General features: G+C 38.7%; 1 protein-coding gene across 2 annotated transcripts in view; it reads left to right on the forward strand.

Moving 5' to 3' along the window:
- The first annotated feature begins 15,337 nt into the window (after positions 1-15,337).
- Positions 15,338-21,432, forward strand: part of DIS3L2 (DIS3 like 3'-5' exoribonuclease 2) — a 321,952-nt gene continuing 315,857 nt past the window's right edge. For both annotated transcript variants that reach the window (XM_074364485.1, XM_074364486.1), the window contains exon 1: positions 15,338-15,469. The gene's annotated coding sequence lies outside the window, so the exon portion shown is untranslated. The remainder of the gene's footprint in view (positions 15,470-21,432) is intronic.

Raw genomic sequence — 21,432 nt, forward strand, 5'->3', positions numbered from 1 at the left:
GATCCAGCTTTATTTTTTAATATGGAAAAATTTAAAGCAGGTGTTACCAATCACCTACCACAATCATTAAAAAATCCTAATAAAGCATAAAGCATCTAACTTTAGACAATATTATTTCTTGATGAAACCTCCAGGCAAATGTTATTTACAAAACACACTGCCAGATTCAGTAATTAAATATTTTGAATTCTTTTATTAAGTTGTTTCGCTATAAGCCTGTCATCAGTTGAGAAAGCTTTGTCCAGAAAGCATGATTTTTTTAAAAAAATTACTGATGTTTAGCCATCTTTTCCTGGCAGTACTTAGATAGCAGTCCTAGCCATTTATGAGTCCATATTAGCTCATGGCAGTAAGTCTGTGTTGCAGGGAGATGTGTAACTTTTCACTCTTTCTATACAGTACTCTGTGGGTGGCAGCTGGGAAAGATGAGCATCCAGCTTACCCAAAAGAGATATCAAGTAATCAAAATGAAACTTAATGAGAAAGGAGGGCAGAGTCCAACTGTATTACTCCACTTGAGCTACGTCTGATCAATGTCTCTGTAACCAAAACAGCCTGGCCCAGGGACTTGTGGGGTTAAGGAGCAAACTCCAGAATTGTGTCAGGAACTCAGCTCCTCTCTGAGCACACGGGGGCAGATCCTCACTGATTCTTCATTCTCTGCCCTGCTCGGTAACGATTCTGGCAGGGACTGCTTTCTTTGGTTAAAAGTACTATTTAAAGGACCTTCTGAGTTGATGTGAACCTGATTCCAATACCCCTTCCCCCAGGACACTTGGGGAATCCCAGGACAGAAAAGTGACGCCTCCAAATGATGAAATTGACCATCCTATCCACAGAACAGTTGAAGGCTGAGCCACATTTGATCGGATTTAGCAAAACAGAAAAATGTGGCATCTCTTGCATGTTAGTATTGCAGAGCAAGTCCACACTGTGACCCAAGTTTGGACCTCGGTGAGCAGTGGGGCTCTCTGTCACTTGGCCACTCAGAGTTCTCTCCTACTTCATCAAAAGATCTGAGGTGCATTATCACCTTGGCCAAAGCTCTCTCCTTGGCTTCAGCTCCAGGGGCAGAATCCCTGCCAGAACCACGGCTGAGCAGGGCCAAGAATGAAGAGATGGATTTGGGAGGTGAGCAGGTAAGTGGAGAGTAACCAGCACTAGGACTTGTGGGAGTCCTGAAAGAAACCCCCCAGCCTGTGTCTCCCTGGTGTTTCTGTGCCCTGGTGTAGGGAATCAAGTCCACCAAGGCAGGCACTCACTCCCATCTCTGGTCAAACAAGCATGCTGGCACCATGGGTGGGCCCTGGGGGACTTGGTTGTGTGTGAGCTGGAAAGGTTGTGCTGCCTTGGGGGTGCTGGTGCTTCCTCTGGACACTCTGGTAGTGGGGAGACAGCCTCTCCCCTCCCCTCTCACCTCAAGGACCCCTGTGGGGGTGCCGATCTCCCCAGTGGCAGCAGGGGTGGCAGAAATCAGGCACTAGCACCATCGGGACTGGGTTTTGGAGCTGCTGCTGGAGCTTTCGCTGTGGCTGGAGCTGCAGTTACTGACTGTGAGGTCAGCAGAGCCAGGGAGCTGGGGCTACCTCAGACGTGGGGGCTACAGGGATGGGGGCACCAAAGCCAGTGAGTGAGGCTGAGGGTGGGAGCAGAGGTGGAGTGGAGGCCTGAAGTGGTTGAGGCTTTTGTCCCTGAGGGACTATATTTCTGCCTCCCCAGCAGGCAGCTGGAGGAGCAGCAGGACAGATTCAGGGACATATCCAAGCACCACAGGAGGACCTGACGTATTAGGGGAGGCTATACCCTCAAATCAACTGGCTTTCTTGCTGGCAAGGCAGAGAGGTCTCCAAGTTAGGGTAATTTGGACGTGAATGTATGTGTGATCCCACTTGTCTGCTAAGCAGGTGAAGTCTATGACTTTCCCATTACGTTGGCTTTGATATTGTGAAAAATAATTGATGTTCCTCAGGGAAAGAGCTAGGAATGGATTCAGAAAGTCCATAAACTTACCTCCATAACATCTGAAATTGATCAAAACCTGGAGACATGATTGCCTTTTGAAAATTCACTTTATCTGGCTAGGAGCTTTGAGTTTAGCTGATTCCAAGAAACCTCCTTCTTATGATGTACCTACCTATGAAAAATAGAGCTTCTCTCCATATTTTTATTATAAGTTCATGCTTTGGACAAGTTTACATCCCTGGAAAGGATAAATTCACTTGATATTTTGAAAAGTGTACCAGAGGCAAGAATCTTATTCTTCTGTGACTGTAACACAAAATTATAGAAATGTTACAGGCATACCTCAGAGATATTGTGGGTTTGGTTCCAGACCACCACAATAAAGCGAATATCACAATAAAGCTAGTCAAATTAATTTTCTTATTTCCCAGTGCACATAACAGTTATGTTTACACTATACTGTAGTCTATTAAGTGTGCAATAGCATTATGTCTTAAAAATGTACATACCTTAATTTAAAAATACTTTATTGCTAAAAAATGCCAACCATCATCTGAGCCTTCAGCGAGTCATAGCAGTAACATCAGAGATCACTGACCACAGATCCCCATAAGAAATTAATAATAATGAAAAAGTTAGTGATATTGCAAGAATTACCAAAATGTGACACAGAGACACGAAGTTAGCAAATGCTGTTGGAAAAATGCTGCCAATAGACTTTCTCGATGCAGGGTTGCCACAAACTTTAAATTTGTAAAAAATGCAGTATCAAAAAAAAAAAAAAGTAATGTCTGCAGAGCACAGCAAAGTGAAACGCAATAAAATGAGGTGTGCTTGTATATACTTTTAATTTTAGAACACTGTACTTTAAAAAAATTATATTTTTATTCTTTCTGGAATTCATTTGGGTTTAAAGGGAAGAATACAACTATTTTCACCCCAAATGGGTAGCCAGTTGCCCCAATACCATTTACTGAGTTTTGTAGCACATGAAGTTTTTCTCCCACCAGTTTAAACTTTCACTTTTCTTATGCTGAATTCTCTTATATACTTATGCTAAATTTAAGACTGTTTTGTTGCTTTGCCTGCTTATTCCTGACCATACTGTTTTAGTCACTGTAGTTTAAAAATACATTCTAATATCTAGTAGGGTATATCAGTCCCAAGATACTCATCTTTTTCAGGATTTTCTTTACTCTTCTTCCATATTTATTTTCCAGAATAACTTTAGAATAATTTATCCAAGTCCCCCAAATTTTTTATGGCATTTTGTTGAATTTACATGTAAACTTAAGACAATCTGACATCTTTTCAATATTGAGTTTTCCCATCTAAGGACAAGATGTGCCTTTCCATTTTCCATAGCTTTAAAGTTTTCTCATATAGGTCTTACACATTTTTATGAACTTATTTCTGGCTTTTTATAGGTTTTATGGTCACAGTAAATGGAATTTTTAAAATGGCATTTTCTTGCTGTGGATTTTTAAAAATTATGTTTTATTACTGGTTATTGCTGACATATAAATGACTATTAATGTTTACAGATTAATTTAAAATTTAGACTAATAACTATTCTTACTGTATTAATAGTTTTAACTCTATTTTCTTGATTTGTGTTATTGGGGAGGAATTTTTTGGTATATAGTAAAATCTTGGCATATAATGATAGTAAAATTTTCTCTTTTCCAATCCTTATTATTAGGTTTAATGAAATTATCTTTCAAAGGAACTACAAAAGTGGCCCCATACAAAATGCATTTAAAAAAATAAAAGTGACATACCTTCCCATATGACAATAACCTATCAACAAATACATCTAAAAAGCCCATTAACAATAATCATATCAAAAATTAAACATTATTTAATGTTATGGGATGTGAAAGAACACTTGAATAAATGAAGAACCGTATCACATGTCTCTATGGGAAGATTTAGTATTATAAAGATGCTAATCCTGCCCTAAGTTCTGCATAAATTTAACATGATTCCAAACAAAATTTCAGTATCTTTGTGATTGCTGAGAAATTGATTCCAAATTTTCTTAGGAACAATGTATTCATGAAAATGGTCAAAACAATTTTTTAAGAAAAGAAGTCTTAAGGCATGTCCTCCTAGATACAGAAGTGCTGTTATAAATACTAATTAAGGATATATTACTGGTAAAGGACTAGACAGATTGGAAAAAATAGAACAGGCAGTTCTGAGATGGACAAAAATTATAGAGACAAGTCTTAACTATCTGGATTAGACAAATAGATTTAAAGTAATAATAATAGTACATTGTTAAAAATTCCCCTATATGACTCAGAAAAAACAGGCACATATTAAGAGGGTATTTGTTCATACAGAACAGCCAAGTAACCATGGACACCTGCTGCTGCTGCCCCGGGCACTCCTTGCCCACCCCGCCAATCTTACTGGTCACAGCTCTGGGCTGTGAAGATGGACCCTTTGGGGTTTCTTTACAGCCAGTTCCAAGAGAAAGACCTTAGATATTGGGAGGCCATTCTAGGGATGTTCTGAGTACACAAGGCCATAGGCTTTTCAGCTGGAATTCCACAAAGACCCCAGTTCTTGGTGGAGCTGCTCCCCAAGATCCAGCTAGTCCAGCTCCTTTGATCTGGATAAAGTGTATTTATTACTGTGCCTGGAGACAAGGGAGGTAGGGTGGTCCCTCCTGGGACCAGCTGCTTGCACCTTCAGACACTGGGCTGGCAGGGAGACCTACCTGGTGGGTGGAGTGTGGGAACAAAGCTCTCAACTTCCTCCTGAGGCTGGGTGGTTTGGAGACAGCCTTGTCACCTCCCAAGTAGCAGCTCTCTGGAGGCAGAAGGAACCAAAAGGAGGAATGGAGGGAGAAACTGGCTTTCAGGCTGCTAATCCCTCAAATGTGCCAGCCTTGGTCTCCTCTAAGAACCCCTCCATCCTTCAGAAGATGCCCTTCTCTGAGTGTGTTTTCTTATTGTGTTCAGTAGCACGAGAATGCTTTGTTAAAAAATTAACCCACTTTTGAATATAGGTATTTTTAGACTGAAAACTTGCTCTTCTCTGCAGGTAGATGGCATAGCTGGTAGGGAAGATGTTGACCAGTATTTTCAGAGTTCAGTGACTATTTTCAAGGCAAACAAAACTATGAATAATTGAATGAGCTTGAATAATTTGAATGAGTTCATTGTTTATCTTTTTTCCCCCATGGCTGAATACTTGCCATCCATAACATTGAGCCCAAAGTGTAAATGTTTTTACAGTATCTGACAAGATAACATTGGTGAATATGTTTGAGAATTTAGTTGAAAATTCTCATGGACAGTATGAGGCAGTGGAAAGCCCCAGGTTTCCATCTCATGTTTGTCTGCAGGGCTGGCCCTGTGGACAGGCCTCCTAGCCATGGGAAGAGGGGACATGATAGATTCTAAGTTAGCAGCCAGAGAAATAGCCTGATCTACAGAGGGGAAAACAAGAAGGGGGAACTAATACGTAGACCTGAGAGGGGTGCCTGAACAGAGTTCTTGAGGACAGATGACATCTAGCTTCACAGTGGTATCCAAAGCACCCAGGCCTCTGCCAGGTACATATATATATCCTCTCAGTGATGCATGAGGTAATCATCACTACTTCACCACTTCACAGATCAGGAAACTGAGGCTTGACCAAATGGTCTGCCCAAGGCCATGTGCTGTTGGTGGTAGAGGTGGGATTCAAACCTCTGAACGACTGTACCTGGTTGTCTTCCCACAGAGCAGGCAGCAGGAAATTGTCAATTGAATGGATGAATGATGGATATTGGGATGGAGGAAACTGGTAACAGAGAGGGGAACTGGGTGATGTTGGACAGGGACGGGGGAGATTTATTTACTGGCTACTTTTTGGGACTTCTTGAATTTTGCACTAAATGAGTGTATTACCTTTCTATAGATCTCTATAGATAGATATAGATATAGATATAGATATAGATATAGATATAGATATAGATATAGATATAGATATAGATATAACAAGGACTACAATCTCCCAAGCAGAATAAAAAGCCACTTTTGAAAGATTGAAAATCTGTTTCAGTTTTCTTTTTTTTTCCAAAATAAATATTCTGAGCAGCATGATGCCCTGCCTGCTGTTCCATTCTTGTACATTAAAAATAAATGAGACAAAATGGACAGGAAATTGTTTACAGCAAGAATGACAGAAAATGGTTAATATTAATTACACTTCAATAAGAGACTTTACAATTTAGTTGGATTGAAGGCATTAATAGAGAATTGGATAAAGTCATGAAAAAAACAATATACTCAGAGGAATATATATTTATTGCACCCAAGAGAAGTCTTGAGTAAGTAAAAATTAAGTTGTTTATTATAACAAAAGATTGGAAATAATCTATGTATCTAACAATATGCTGTAATTCTGGTCAAATAACTAACAGAAAATTCACATGGGATACTATATATTATTTAAATTGATGCTATAGGATTATATTTGTTGGCATGTTGATGTGAATATTTTCAAGTTTTTGAAGTGAAAAAGTTACACAGCAATGTTAAAGTATATTCAATTGGAGGACTCATACTTCTCAATTTCGAAACTTACTACAAAGCTACAGTGATTACGACGATGTGGCACTGGCATAAAGATAGACGTATAGATCAATGGAATAGAATTGAGAGCTCAGAAATAAACCCATATATCTGCGATTAATTGATTTTGACAAGAATGTTAAGATCATTCAATGGGAAAAGAATAGTCTTTTTTAACAAATTGTGATGGGAAAACTGGATAACCACATTCAAAAGAGTGAAGTTAGACCCCCTTCCTGAACCATAGATAAAAATTTACCCCAAATGGATCAACGATCTAAACATAAGTGCTAAAACTATAAAACTCTTAGAAGAAAACATAGGTATAAATCTTTATGACCTTGCATTAGGTAACAGTTTCTTAGATACGATACACAAAGCACAAGCAACCAAAGGAAAAATAGGTAATTTGGACTTCACCAAACTTAAAATTTTTTTCATCAAAGGACATTATTAAGATAATGAAAAGGCAGCCCACCAAATGAGAAAAAATTTTTGCAAATTCTGTATTTGATAAGATCCTAGTATCCAGAATATATAAAGAATTCTTACAACTCAACAATAAAAAGACAAATAACCCAATTTTAAAAAGGATAAAGGACTTGAATAGACATTTCTCCAAAGAAGATATATAGATGGTCAATAAACACCATCACTAGCCATTATGGAAAAGCAAGTAAAAACTATAATTAGATACCACTTTACTAGATACTGCTCCACTACAATGTCTATATTTAAAAAACAGAAAGTAGCAAATGTTGTAAAGGTTGTGGAGAAATTGGAACCCTCACACATTGTTGGTGGAAATGTAAAATGGCACAGTTACCATATGACCCAGCCCACATGACCAGGCAATTCCACTCCTAAGCATATGCCCAAAAGAATTGAAAACATATTTTTGTAAAAAAAATTGTACTTGAATGCTCATAGCAGCATTATTCATAATAGCCAAAAAGTTGAAAACAACCCAAATGTCCATCACCTGATGAACAGGTAAACAAAATGTTATATATATATGTACATATGAATATATACATGAATATTATTTAAACATAAAAAGGAATGAAGTAGTGATTTGTATCAAAATATGGATGAACCTTGAAAACATTATGCTAAGACAAAGAAGTCAGTCACAAGGGGTCATGTATTGTCTGATTCTGTTTACTTAAAATGTGCAGAATGGGGAAATCCATAGAAACAGAAAACAGATTGATGGTTGCTGAGGGCTGGAAGGATGGGAGGGAAATGGGGGGTGTTAACGGGTATGGGCTTTCTTTTTGGTGTGATGCAAATGTTCTAAAATTCATTGTGGTGATGTTTGTACAATATTGTGACTATAATATAAACCACTAAATTGTACACTTTAAAATGGTGAATCTTAAGTTATATGAATTATGTCTCAATTTAAAAATTTCAAAAAAGCATATTCCAATCCAAATCCAGTTGTCTGTCTACCTACCCATGTATCTATCTATGTATCTATGCATGTATGTATGTTTGTACAAACCTACCTACCTACTTATGTAAATTTGGGTAGTGGAGATACACATAAATTTTTAGCTACTTCCTCACGTGAAATGGAAAATACTAAGGTACAAATTATAAAAGAAGAAGGAATTTTAAACTGTTGCACATTGTGCAACTCTGTAACATAAGTATACATTACCAATACTAGAATAAAATGAAAATAAACATGCAAAACTGGTAAAGTTACATATGAAGTAAAATTTTTGAACCTATGTATTGTAATCTTTATCTTTACAAGTAGGTTGGAAGTGAACATATCTGCCTTACAAAATGAATTAGGTTATTGTTTATTTACTTGGTATTGAGAGTGCTAATGACAGCATTATCAAATCTAGATGCTTTTTTTTCAAAAAATTCACTCAGTGATTCTACAAATCTTCATTGAGTAGGTTTTCCATAATCTCTATGAATTTTCCCTTCTGTTGATCTTTTCCTGTTATTCTGAGTTTTCTTCTTATGTTAGTTTTATTCAAAATTATTAATTTCTTTTAATGTTTAAAATTTATTAGAGTTTAACTTTGAATAGTATTTCACAATAATTGAAACATTTTTGTGTTCATATAGTCTTGATTTTTGTTTCTCTTGTATTCTCTTGGGTATTTAATTGGCTATGCTAGTAGTTTGGAAATAATATATTAGTTTATTTTTTATCTCAGGTTTGCATATTAAGCAGATATTCTTATATTTTCTAAATAATTTATTCGATTTCAAATTTATTACTTATAAATAAGTTTAAATTTGTTACTTATATCTTTTCTAAAAATTTAGGTGTAGATTTAGTTGATAATTTTTCCCTTTTTCTTTCTTGTTGCCATAAGTATGAAAGGTACCAAAAAAAAAAAAAAAAAAAAAAAGAAAGATACCAAAGTTTCTTCAACACAGCTTAGCTATGTACTGGGATCCGTTTGTTTGTTTGTCTTTAAGATAACATCCCCATATTTCGTGTTTCCTTTTCAACTTAATTGTTCCATTGGGGAGTCTTTATTCCATTCTTGCCTGGTCATGTGCATATAGGTGATGGATTGCCTTTCTCTCCAATTTTACCATATGGAAGTCTGAGGATGTATGAGTAAAACCTTTGTAGCTATTGTGAATAGCTTTATCTTCAAAACTGCAATTAATTTTTGTGAAAGCTTAAAGTGCACTTGAGAAATCCTCTCTATTTCCCCATTTTTCCTTTTTTGGATCAGTTCCTCTGATCACCGTTTTGTAGAAGAGAAATGGAGGCCCCTGAGGTGTAGGGACTTGCTGACGATCCCTCATGGGGCTGGGGCAGAACCTGTGTTTGGGGATAATGAATGGAGTATTGTGGAGAGTTTATGCCAACGTGCTCCAACAGCACCCTTCTTTTGCTTGTGCCTCATTCTTTTAAAAAGCTACAGAGCAGGACTGCCTTAGGCCAAACAGCTTGTTTTGTTGGCACTTTCTCTCCCAGCAACCTCCCTGCTGCACACAGCATCATGCTGACCTGCTGTCCTTGGGCTTGCCTTTGGTTTTGCCTGAGGAAGGAATTCTTCCCTAGGATGCTATCTTCTCAAGAAAACAGACCTCCAGTGGGTCCTGCCACTGGTGTCCAGGGCATGCCCAGGTATGCCGGAATCCTGGGATGAACATAACTTATTCAGTCAAGCTGGGACCCGCTACACTTGCTTTTGTGCAAGCATAATTTATCTGAGACAGGCTTTTAAATTATTCTATCTCCCTTTACTGTAAATTTTTAAAAAATAAAATTCATAGGTGTGGATTTTGTCTTTTAAATCTGGTCTATGATTCTGGTTTTTTAAATAGGAGAATTTAGTGCATTTATATGTAATCTCATAATTGTTGTAATTGTGTTATTCTGTATTTTTCTCAGTTAATAAAATTCTTTGCTTTCTCTTTAACTTAATATAGACTTTCTATTTGAAGCTGTAATTTTTGATTCATTTAAGTGAGATCAAATGTAACATTTTCCAAACAAGCCAACTTTCTAATGTTTTATTATATTTTCACTTACCCAACAAAAAACAGACTGTGCATATTTCTTTATATCTATTCTAATTCAAAAATGTTTTTCTTATAAATAGATTCAGAATTCTTTTTGTCATTCACTCACCTTCTTGAAGTCCTCCTTGATCAAATCCCCTTGGTTTGATTTTGGCACTCTGAAAAATTTTCTCTCCAGTTAAATATTTTAAAATATGAGTGTCACACTGGAATGACAACTATATATCACTGCTTTGCAGGCTAGGGTATGCATATCTGTGGATATAGGCTATAGATTGCATAAGATGATCATTACTCCTTCATTGAAATTTCACTCCCTTCCCCTCCAATAAGTTCAAGTGTGCATATGCGTGCACAGCCCCTAAGGAAGGTGTAGACCTGAGCAGACCTGAGTCTGTTTCCCTGACTCAGATGATTGGCTCCAGCAGACTCCTAACCCAATTCTTAGGCTGGCCTGAGTCAATCAATTACATGTTTTCTCTATAGAATTCTAGAATGCAGAGACTCAGTCAGCAGTTGGGCACTGGAAACGGAGAAACAGAGTCACTCTTTACTAAAATTTTACCCCACCCCCACCCCACAGATAAGTCCTTAGGGGAGTGCTGATATCTGAAAAAAAAATTAGGGTTTGGTTAGGAAGAGAAAGTGCCAAAGAGAACTTTGGTAGGCTACAGGGTCTGCTCCAAGGGGAAAAATAAAATGGTAAAATAACAGCTGCTCTGTCAGTTAGGACAATCATCTACAAGATACCTGGTTATTTTATACTCCTAAGAGTGACTACTGCATAGGATAACCACTTATGAAAGAATAATATTAGCAAACACATATATTTACTATGTGCCAGGCACTGTTCTAGATGCTTTACACATATTCATTCATTTAAATCTCATATCAACCGTTTGAGTTGTTATAATCATCTATACTCTGTAGGTGAGGAAAACAGAGACACAGAGCCATTGAGTAACTTGCCCAAGGTTACACAGCCAGTAATTGGAGGAGCTGGATTTGAACCCAGCAGTTTGGTTCCTCATGTCTTAAGGGCTATGCTGCACTGCTGCTGTATTGGATTTGCAACATTAGAGAACTTTTTCTGTTACACTAGCTTCATATGAGACTGGTATCTGGCAGGAGACAAGGCACAGGAAAAAAGTAAATCTTGTCCTATAAAGACCTCCCTCTGCAGTAAATTCTCCAACAAAGCAAAGGATAAAGCATTCTGCATTTGGTGAATTTAATGTGATTCATTATTTTCCTCATTCAAAGTGAAATGACTGTTAGATGACATTTGCAGCTGCTGAGTAATTTAAGTTCAAAATCAGAAAAAATATGCAAGATGGAAGATCAGAGAAAGAAAAGATTAAAATAAGATGATGAGAGAGTAAAAAAAATTAAGACAAATTTAAGGCTAAAGATGTGGGAATAAAAATTTAGAAAGAATAAAATTGTAAATGAGAGAATTTTCTAAGATTTACATTTTAAGTACTATAAGTGAAATTAAATAAAAAACAAAAGAAAGGGGAGGAGGGTATAGCTCAAGTGGTAGAGCTCATGTTTAGCATACACAAGGTCCTGGGTTCAATCCCCCGTGCCTCCTCTAAAAATAAATAAGTAAGTAAACCTAATTACATTCCCCTCCTCCCAAAAAAGAGCAAAGAACTAGAAAATAAAGAATTAAACCTAAATGTGGGGCCAACTGATGTCCTTCAAAGTCAATGACCCCCATTCCTGGGCTCCCAGATGTCTGCTGTGAGCCCTCAACAGATAAAGCACAGTCTTTACTGGGCATGTTTACTCTAATAAACTAAAAGCCCTAGGTAATGCCTAACCTCACAGTAGCTCAAGCTAGTTTGGGGGGGTAGGTAATCAGGTTTATTTATTTATTTATTTTAGAGGAGGTACTGGGAATTGAACCCAGGACCTTATGCAGGCTAAGCATGTGCTGTACCACTTAAGCTATACCCTCCCCTCAAAAGATGAAATTTTAAATAGGACCTAGTAGGTAAGAGAGAAGGTAAAGGCTAATACCCACAAAGCAAAAAATATTCTAGAAGGATTTATTTTTTAAAAGTTAGGGTAAAAATAACACTATGAAGATAGAAGGAAAAGAAAAAGGTATTTTTAAAAACTAAGTTTAAAGTGAGACAAGAACAAAACCAGACTATAATGAAAGACTACAGGTTGGAAACAGTGGTCTGGGTGGGTCTAGTTGCTGCTGTTGAGGAAGCCAAGAACAACTGATATGGTGATGACGAGGCACACTTTCTGCTCACCCACAGCCCACAGTGCACCACCTGCACAGGTATAGACATTTTAATACATCCCACAGCTGAGCCAGGGCCTTCCAAAGTCACACCCCTGGGCCAGCAAGCACACCTTCACTTGGGTTCTTGGAACAAAGTCAATTCTACCTAAGCTTTTCTTTAACCTATTTAATAGACCTTTCATTATCTTTTATTTCCCTCAAGGTGAAATTAGTAAGTGGAAGGCAATCAAAACATGCTCTTGAATGAATTTATTCCACCTTATCTCCTTGAAGTTCTTGTGGTGTTTGATCATTACACTGTTTTCTCTCTCTCTCTCTCACACACACACATTTATCACCTTGTTTTATCTTTGAGGTTGCAACACTTCTTACTGAACCTGAGTTGCTTGATTATTTGCTTCTTTCACTGTAATCGTGGCAGGGGAATTGGGGGAGGGGAATGACACAGTCTACAGGACTTGTTTGTACACTGGGCTGTCAGGGTGAGTGTGGTGATGAGGGAAAGCAGAGTCAAGGATGAGTCCCAGGTGACTGGCTTTGTGACTGGGTGGATGCTAGTCCAGGAGAAGACCAAGTTGGATATGGTGGTGGTTTGGAATCAGGGTTGGCATGGAAACTCTGGGACAACCAAAGCTTGGACTTCATAACAGGCATTGTCCCTTCTAATGCCAAAATGGGATTCTTCTGGAGGCAGCATATGGCTTACTTCACATATGAACAGGGCATGGTAACTCTGGTCCTCCACTCATATCTTGGGTCTTCGGGTATTCCTCAAAGCATTTTGCATCATTAGTTGGCCACCCATCATCCAGAGACCAAAGTCAGACAAAGCAAATCATCTGGAACATACATGCCCATACCACCCTGGAAGTATAGAGTTCACATGCAGTTCCCTGCAGTTCTCTAAAAATATGCCCTTCATAGCAATGATAAATTTCTATCTCTTGAGGCACCCTTGCAATCTCCCAGAACCCTAGCTAGGTTGAGTCTAAAGAATCATCTTGGCCCTTCAACAGAACACAGTCCTTTAGAATAGATGCTGTATTCAAGGCTGCCAGGAGAATGAGATAGACTTTACTATAATTCATGTATTTGAGGCTTCCTTTTTCTAGGTTACAAGTTGACTTTGTCCCTTCTGTTCACAAAACAATTGATTTAGCTTTCTTTTACCAAATTGTAACCATTTTCTGATCCTGCCTTGCTGATGTTACTCCTATGCCTTCTTGGCTGATACGTTGGGTTTTCCTAAACTCTTCAGCCACATATTTCGAATTTCATGGTTTACTCCCACAGAGGGCCAGTTATATCCACTGTGGTTAGATTTATTAGTCTCTCAGAGAATATTTCTCTTTTGGGGGTGCTTATTGTAATACCTGTTATAATGGGAATGGACTGGAGCTATGGACTGGAGGTACGGACTGGAGGTACGCTTGTGGGGCAAGCCTCTCATCCCAAGTCTCTCCAGAGTGTATTGTGGTTTTCCGCTGGCCCACATGAGGAAGCCCAGGGCTCAGTTCACTAAGAGGATATGGGGATATGCCCACCTAGCCCTCTAGCCTTCACACTGACTGACACTACACTTTCTGCTAGCAGTCCAATCTCAGTGGGATCTGCCCATTGGACTTATGTATAAAAATTGTTCCTGCTCTTCTATCCCTGCTTCTACTTTTGGCTTCATCTTCCATTTCTGATCCTGAAAGCTCAGCTTCTATGTTTTCAATCTGTTGTCCTTTTCTTCTTCTGGATCTTCCCATCTCTGGCTCTATTGGGCCCCCTCCCACCCACTGAAGTCCTGGAACTCCACAACCCTCTGCTTCCTGCCCCTGCTGAGTATCTTCCACCCTGTACAGTTTGAACAGACAAGTTCTGCCTACATCACAGTTTTGCTGAGGGTTGGGAAGGGACCTCTGTGAACATTAAAAACCAGAGGTTCATGGGTCTATTATTTTTTAAACCAAAAATTGATTGAGGCTTTTGTCTGTGGCAGGCAGGGTAGATGCAAGGTTAAACAACAAATATTTTTCACCTTCAAGGAGATCAGTTATTAGTTGAGGAATCCTGAAATATGCAAGTACTATGACAGTGCTTTTGAAAACTTTGAAGCATTCAGAAACAATTTAAGGTATCTCTTTTTCTTGTTTAAGGAGCGTCTGGTGGTGGGCTCCTTCACCACACAGATTCAAGCGCTGTCAACTTTGACAACCTATTCCTGATTCTGACTTTTCTATGGTCACCACTGCACTCTGGATCCTGAAAGCATTTGACACTGGTGATCACCTCCTTACTGAAATTCTCCTGCTGTCTCCTCAGCAGTCTTTCAAACAAATTCTGCCTGCTCTTTGGGGGTTTCTTTTCCTTTGTTTACACCTACAATATTGATATTTTCTAGGTTCCATCCTTAACCATTCTCTATACACACTTCCTTGGGCAGGCTGCACGAAACTTAGTGGGCTTTTCAATGGAGCCTACACTCTTCCCTGAAACCTCTTCCCTGCCCCTTTTACTTGGTTGAAGTCTCCACCATCAGCTTCTCCCCACCTGTGTCTGGGTAGGCCCCTAGGGGCAGGCTCCCCTAACTTCCTTCACTTCATGCATCTCCGTAAGCACGGGACTGCCTGCTTGCCCTCTCACCAGCTTGTCCGGCAGGAGGACAGGGACCACGGCTGGGTTGTCTACCGCTGTATCCTAGGGCCAGCCCTGCACCTAGTCCTGAGCAAGTGCTCACTAACTGGGCATGGAGTAAATCATGGCATGAGTAAAATCTTGTCTCTGGAGAGGGCTGGCGTGGCTACCTTCCGGAGCTAGAAGCCGGGGGCTGGCGGCACCGGTGGGGTGAGAGCCCTGGGGCACAGCACTGAGGACCGGGGCTGAGAGGGTTCAGGAGCACGGTACCGGGCAGCTCGAGCCACCGGCTACAGCCAGCCGCCTCTGCGAGGCCAGGCCAGAGAAGTCGAGTCGCCCTTCCACCAGGCGCTTTCGCCGCCCCGCCGCCGCAGCGGAACTACTGGCGACCACCGCCTCCGCCGCGCGCTCGTCACGCGCTCCACTCTTGTCTCATTCCGGCCACCGTTCCTCTTTGTATCGCCGCGCCCATGACCCGGAAGAGCATTCTCCTTAGCAACTGCGGGACCGCGGCGGCGCCGGCCTCCCGGGAGCCACGGTGAGGCGTCCTCGCCCTCGCCCTCGCCCCCGCACCCCCACCTCCCGTGCCCCACCTCGACCCTTTCTCGGGACCCACCCGGGGTCTGGCCTGCGGAGCCTCCGTGGCGGTTCGCGCGGCATCTGCGCCGGCCGCCCCAGGCGAGCGCCCTCCGCCTCTGATTTCGCTCCCCGGCCCTGGCGTAGCTCTGGTCACCCCACGCCCACCTCTCCCGGCCCACCTGGCCTCCCTGGGTCCGCTCCTGGCGCCCTACCCCGCCTGCCCAGTATGGTGCCCGGGAGGAAAAGCAGAATTAAACAGGGCCTGTTGCTGTAGAGAGGACGCTTCCTGAGGTTCGGGTCACCTGTGGAGCGTTCTCATGGGTCCTGTTACAAGTGTTTTGGGCTGACAGGGATGAGGCGCCTTAGGATTGTCGAATAGCAGCCGCTTTACTGTAATACTTGACGTTTGCTGCTTTTCGCTTTTCGAAGTGGTATCCTTTATCTGCTTTGATCGTTGATCGGGGAGACCCATTTAATTGGACATTTTGAACTGATCCTTTACCTGGGAGTTAAGTCTCCAGTTTTCAGTGCGTTTAGAATTGTGTAAGTTAGATTTTGCGTCTTACGGATTTCTACAGAAAGAACTCTCTCTGGGACTGGGTAGGTTTGGGAAAAATTGCAAGTGAAATTTGCTACGTTGAAAAAGTAGGGGCAGGTGGTGTTAACATCTCTGGTTTTCATTTGAAAACAGGTTTGGCACAACCGCTAGTAAAATCCTAGCTGGCTTTTTTCCTCCCAGAACTTGACAAACTGAAATTTATATAAAGATCCAAGGGACTGAAAAACCTCCCTTAACTGAATTTGAAGAAGTGGGACTAAGAAAAACTCTAAGCCTTATTTGAACCTTGTTGGATAACGACATTATAATTAGCCCCTTGATAATGGAGCTAAAACTAAGGCATATGAACAGTTTTTGCGGAATGACATTATTTGGGACTAAAATGCAGATTATATATCACAATCCAGTATTTAAAACACTAATTTTATTTCAGTTCAATAAGTATTTATTAAGCACTTAAGAGTTAATTTTTAACATATCTTTTATTTATTTTTTACTTTTTTTTGGTGGGGGTAGGTAATTACTTAATTTAATTTATTTATTTAATGGGGATACTGGAGATTGAACCCAGGACCTCATGCATGCTAAGCATGCGATCTACCAATTGAGCTATACTCCCCCCTGACTAAGCACTTAAGAGTGCTACATGCACCTGAAAGGATGTATAAGAAATAAGAGACTGAACAAATTAAATTATTAGGAAAACTATAAAATAGCATTTATTTAAATGCAAAATCAGAGGGAGGGGAGATCAGTATGGGCTGGAGTTTTCAGTAATACGTTTATGGATTATATCTCTAAAGTATAGATACAATTTGTATTTGCATTGAAGGGAACAGGGAATTCTTGTACTCTTAAGGGTTTGGGAAGTAGTCTATGTGACATTTTATAATCTTTATATAAAGCTTTAAGGTCACTTGATTGCAGTATCTATTTCTTCCACTTTTTAGTACAAATCTAGCTAGCATTTTTCGTGTTTGAAATCTAAAATAACGAGGCTACTAGGAGGGGTTTTTGCCACTTAGAGATTCTGTCCTTTTCTTCTACAGTAGAGCTTACTTTTATTTAAGACACTACAGTTTAAGTAGTCATTGTTTTATACGTCCTTAAGAGTTTTGTGAAATGTTGCTCTTTGCTCATTTGACAGATACTTTCAGAGTGCTTCCTGTGTAGCAGTCACTATATCAGGAAATACCAAAAACAACGGTTACTCAGCAACTAGTAGTGCTTTGTCTATGAGAGGTGTGTGTGTAACTATCAGCCTTTGATGCTCAGAATTTGCCTACAGACATAGACAGGCCAGATATATTTATACAGCCATCTGAACTGACTTTTTTTTTTAAAGAGTTGAATGGGGATTTTAGGCTCAATTGCTTTGGGTATCCTCCAAAGATTCATTTGTGAAGATGCATAAACTCTGAAGGTGACATTTTACGATGTTGTATTGCTTTCTTACAGGTTTGGTGCCCATTTATTCACTTATTCAATAAGTATTTGAGTGCTTATTTGGTATTAGGTGCTGTGCTTAGCATTGGAAATGGGGGAGAATGAATGCATACATGGTCCCTGTCCTCAGCACATGTTATCAAATAATCACACAAATGTAAAACTGCAATCATGACAAGTATTTGAGTTGGGAAAGTGACAGAAGTGACATTTGAACTGAGATCTCAAGGATGCACAGAAAAGGAAGAGTGTTCCAGTCAGAGCAAACAGCAAGGCACAGACAAGATGACAAGGTTCATAGAGAAAACTGGGAACTTAAGGTACAGCTCTAGGTATGGATCAGGAAGAGTGTAGAAGGATCTGGTGAGAGGGGTTTGGAGAGGTGGGACAGAGGATACTGGGCCTTGAAGCAGGCTGAAAAGTTTTTCTTTATTTTTAGAGTAAAAAGAAGCCTCTATACAATTTTACTTAGAGAGTTAGGCTAGATTGTGGGTGAGGATGACACAATTAGATTGTGTATGAATAGCCTGCTCTGTATTCTGCCATTACTTAGTGTTTGCATTATCTTCTTTTTCTTCATTTTCTCAACACACTCCTTCAGCTTTCTTATAGTTGAGGAAACCTCCATGTCTCATTAGCAAGGCATGTCTCCTTGATTTTTAATTGGGAGAAAAGGAATTTTAGGGGTGAGGATTGGACACTAGAAGTTAATTGATTTGAAATATTTTTGCATTAGAATGACTGCTAGGGCACAATGTCTGTGACTGTTTTTCTTTAACTGTGGTTTAAAAAACACATAGTACAAAATTTACCCTCGTAACCATTTTTACCTGTACAGTTCAGAGGTGTTAACTGTATTTACGTTGTTGTGTAACATCTCTAGAACTTTTTCATCTTGTGAAACTACACTCTGTACCCTTTGAACAACTCTCTATTTCTTCTTCCCCCCAACTCCTGGCAACCACTTTTCTACTTTCTGTTTTCATGATTTTGCCTACTCTAGATATCTCATATAAGTAAAATCGTTTAAGATGTGTCCATTTATATCTTCATACTCCTTCCGTGCAGTATTCCTTCTCCCATCAGTCAGTTCAGATCCTACCAGTTCTTTAAGGTGCAGTTCCTCTCCCTTGTGTTTCAACTTGGATTAATAGATCCAGAGTGGAAGAGGCCTTAGAAATCATCCTGTCTTATTCTGGGTGAGAAAGTAGAGTCCTATAGAAGTTTCAGTGACTTGATCAAGGACAGACATCTAATGAGTTGGGGCAGAGTTGGGACTAGAGCTTTGATCTTTCAACTACTGGATGGGTGCCTGTTCTGCTTCAGCCTGCTTACACGTTGTGATTTTGTGATTTATTCTTTAGTTAGACCAGAAGTACTACTGAGGCACAGAAACTGATTTCCATATCCCCATTCCAATATTCTGAGGCATATTAGATGCCTGGGAAATATTTGTTGATTAATTGATTGTCCTTGGACTTGCCTAAAAGGTGGCCCTACATAAAATTTTGAACTTCATTGATTTCAGATCCTTCATTATATTAATCAAATTTTACATCAGTCTTTCTGCAGTTGAATAAGTCTTTCACTTTTGCAATCAAAGTTGAGAATCTCTCATTTTTTCCCTCTCTTTATGACATGTATTTGCCCATGGCACGCATACTTTGGTTCCCCTGCATATTCTGATGAAAAAGCCATCAGAAATGAAAAACAACACATTAAACTTTTTAAGATAGCTGATTTATTTTGAGGCAGAGGTTTATGCTTATTTGTGAGTTTTTGTTTTGTTTTGTTTTGTTTTGTTTTTTGCTACTAAATGGTTTTTAAAGAATCATGTTTGCACCACATTTTACCATGCTCATCTCGGAATGCCTATGGACCAGTTGATTTTTGGACTGGAAATGTTTTGAGATGGATTAATATTTTAAGTGCCAAAAAAGTGTAACAAAGCATTTTCTTGTGTGAGGAAGGTCTGTAAATTTTTATTTGCAGTTTCCCCATCTATCCCAGACTTTGGGTCCCTGTAATGTTGTATGACTAGCCTTATAGAATCCAGTTTTTAGACTGTCCTTTTATTTTAACCTTCAAAAAATTTTTTGTTTTACCTGGGGAGTTTCTGTGGGAACTTAGTTGCTATCCATATAACTTCTTGAAATGTGAAATGTCTGTTCAAATCTCTTGTCCATTTTTAATTGGGTGTGTTTTCTTATCACTGAATTTTCGTAGTTCTCTATGTATTCTGGTTGTGAGTCCTTTTTCAGACATAGGATTTGCAAATATTTTCTCCTAGTCTCTTTTTATTCTCTTAATGATGTCTTTTGAAGAGCAGTTCTTAATTTTGACAGTCCAATTTATAGTTTTTTTTGATGGGTTGTGCTTTTCTTTATTTAAAAAATCTTTGCCAAAGTTAATACCACAATGGTATTCTCCTATGTTCTAGAAGTTTTAGTTTTTTAAGTTTTACTTTTAGGTCTATGATCTACCTTGAGTTAATTTTTATGTATAGTGCAAGGTGTGGATTAAAGCTGATTTTAAAAAATTTGGAATCCATTTGTTCTAGAACTGTTTGTTGAAAATACTATATTCCTTCACCAAATTGCCTTGTACCTAGGTTATACCTAGGTCGAAAATCTATATATTTGTGGTTCTATTTCTGGACTTTCTTTTCTGTTCCATTGATCTATTTGTCTATCTTGATGCCAGTACTATACTGATTTGATTACTGTAATTTTGTAATAAAAATTGAAGTCAGGAAGTGTAAGTCCTTCAGCTTTGTTGGTCTTTTACCAGATTTTGGCTCTTTGAGGTCTTTTTCATTTCTATATTAATTTTAGAATCAGCTTGCCAGCTTTTCCAAAAAGTCTGCCTGAGAATTTGATTGGAATTGTATTGGCTGTATAGATAATTTGGGGAGAATTGCCACCTTAACAGTGTTGAGTCTTCCAACCCATGAACATTTAGGTTTCCTTTACCTTCTTTCAGCACTACTTTGTAGTTTTAGTTGTGCATGTCTTGTACATCTTTTGTCATAGTCATCCCTATGTATTTTGTATTTTTGATGCCATTGAAACGATGGATTTTAAAAAATTTATATTTTGACTGTTGCTAGTTTACCAGAAATATGATTGATTTTTGTACATTGATCTTCTCTGTCATCCTGGCTATGCTATGTATTCTAGTAGTTTTAAAAATAAATTTTATTGGATTTTCTACATAAAGATTATGTCATCTATAAATAGAAACAATTTTACTTCTTCCTTTCTAATCTTTTTTTTTTATTTATTCTTATTGTACTAGTTACAATTCCCAATGCAATGTTAAATAAAAGTGGGAGTAGACATACTTGTCTTATTCTGATCTTGGGAAGAAAGCATTCAGTCTTTTACCATTCAGTATGATGACAGCTGTAGGCTTTTTGTATATATTCTTTGTTAGTGAAGAAGTTTCCTTCTATTCTTAATTGCTGAGAGATTTTTTTTAATTAGAAATGAATGTTGAATTTTATCAAATGCTTTTTCTGAGTCTACTGAGATGATCATATATTTTTAATTTTCAATTTGTTAATATGGCCATTTATATTGATTTTCAAATATTAGTGCTAACTTTGCATTCTCTAGATAAACCCTACTTGGCTCTGATGTATTATTATTTTTATATATGGAGTTTATTCTTGAAATTTTATTTTTCCATTTACGATTATGACAGTTACTGGTTTGGGATTTTTTTTCTTGTAATTATCTTTTTTTTTTTTAATGTATCGAAGTAATGCTGGCAATCTTGAATGAGTTGGGGAGTATTCCCTTTCCTTTAATTTTCTAGAATAGTTTGTATAGAGTTGGTATTTCTTCCTTAATGTTTTGTAGAATTTATAAATAAGCCCTTCTGGTCTGGAGTTTTCTTTGTAGGAAGGTATTAAC

This window comes from Camelus bactrianus, chromosome 5, assembly GCF_048773025.1.
Source record: "Camelus bactrianus isolate YW-2024 breed Bactrian camel chromosome 5, ASM4877302v1, whole genome shotgun sequence".
NCBI lineage: Eukaryota > Metazoa > Chordata > Mammalia > Artiodactyla > Camelidae > Camelus > Camelus bactrianus.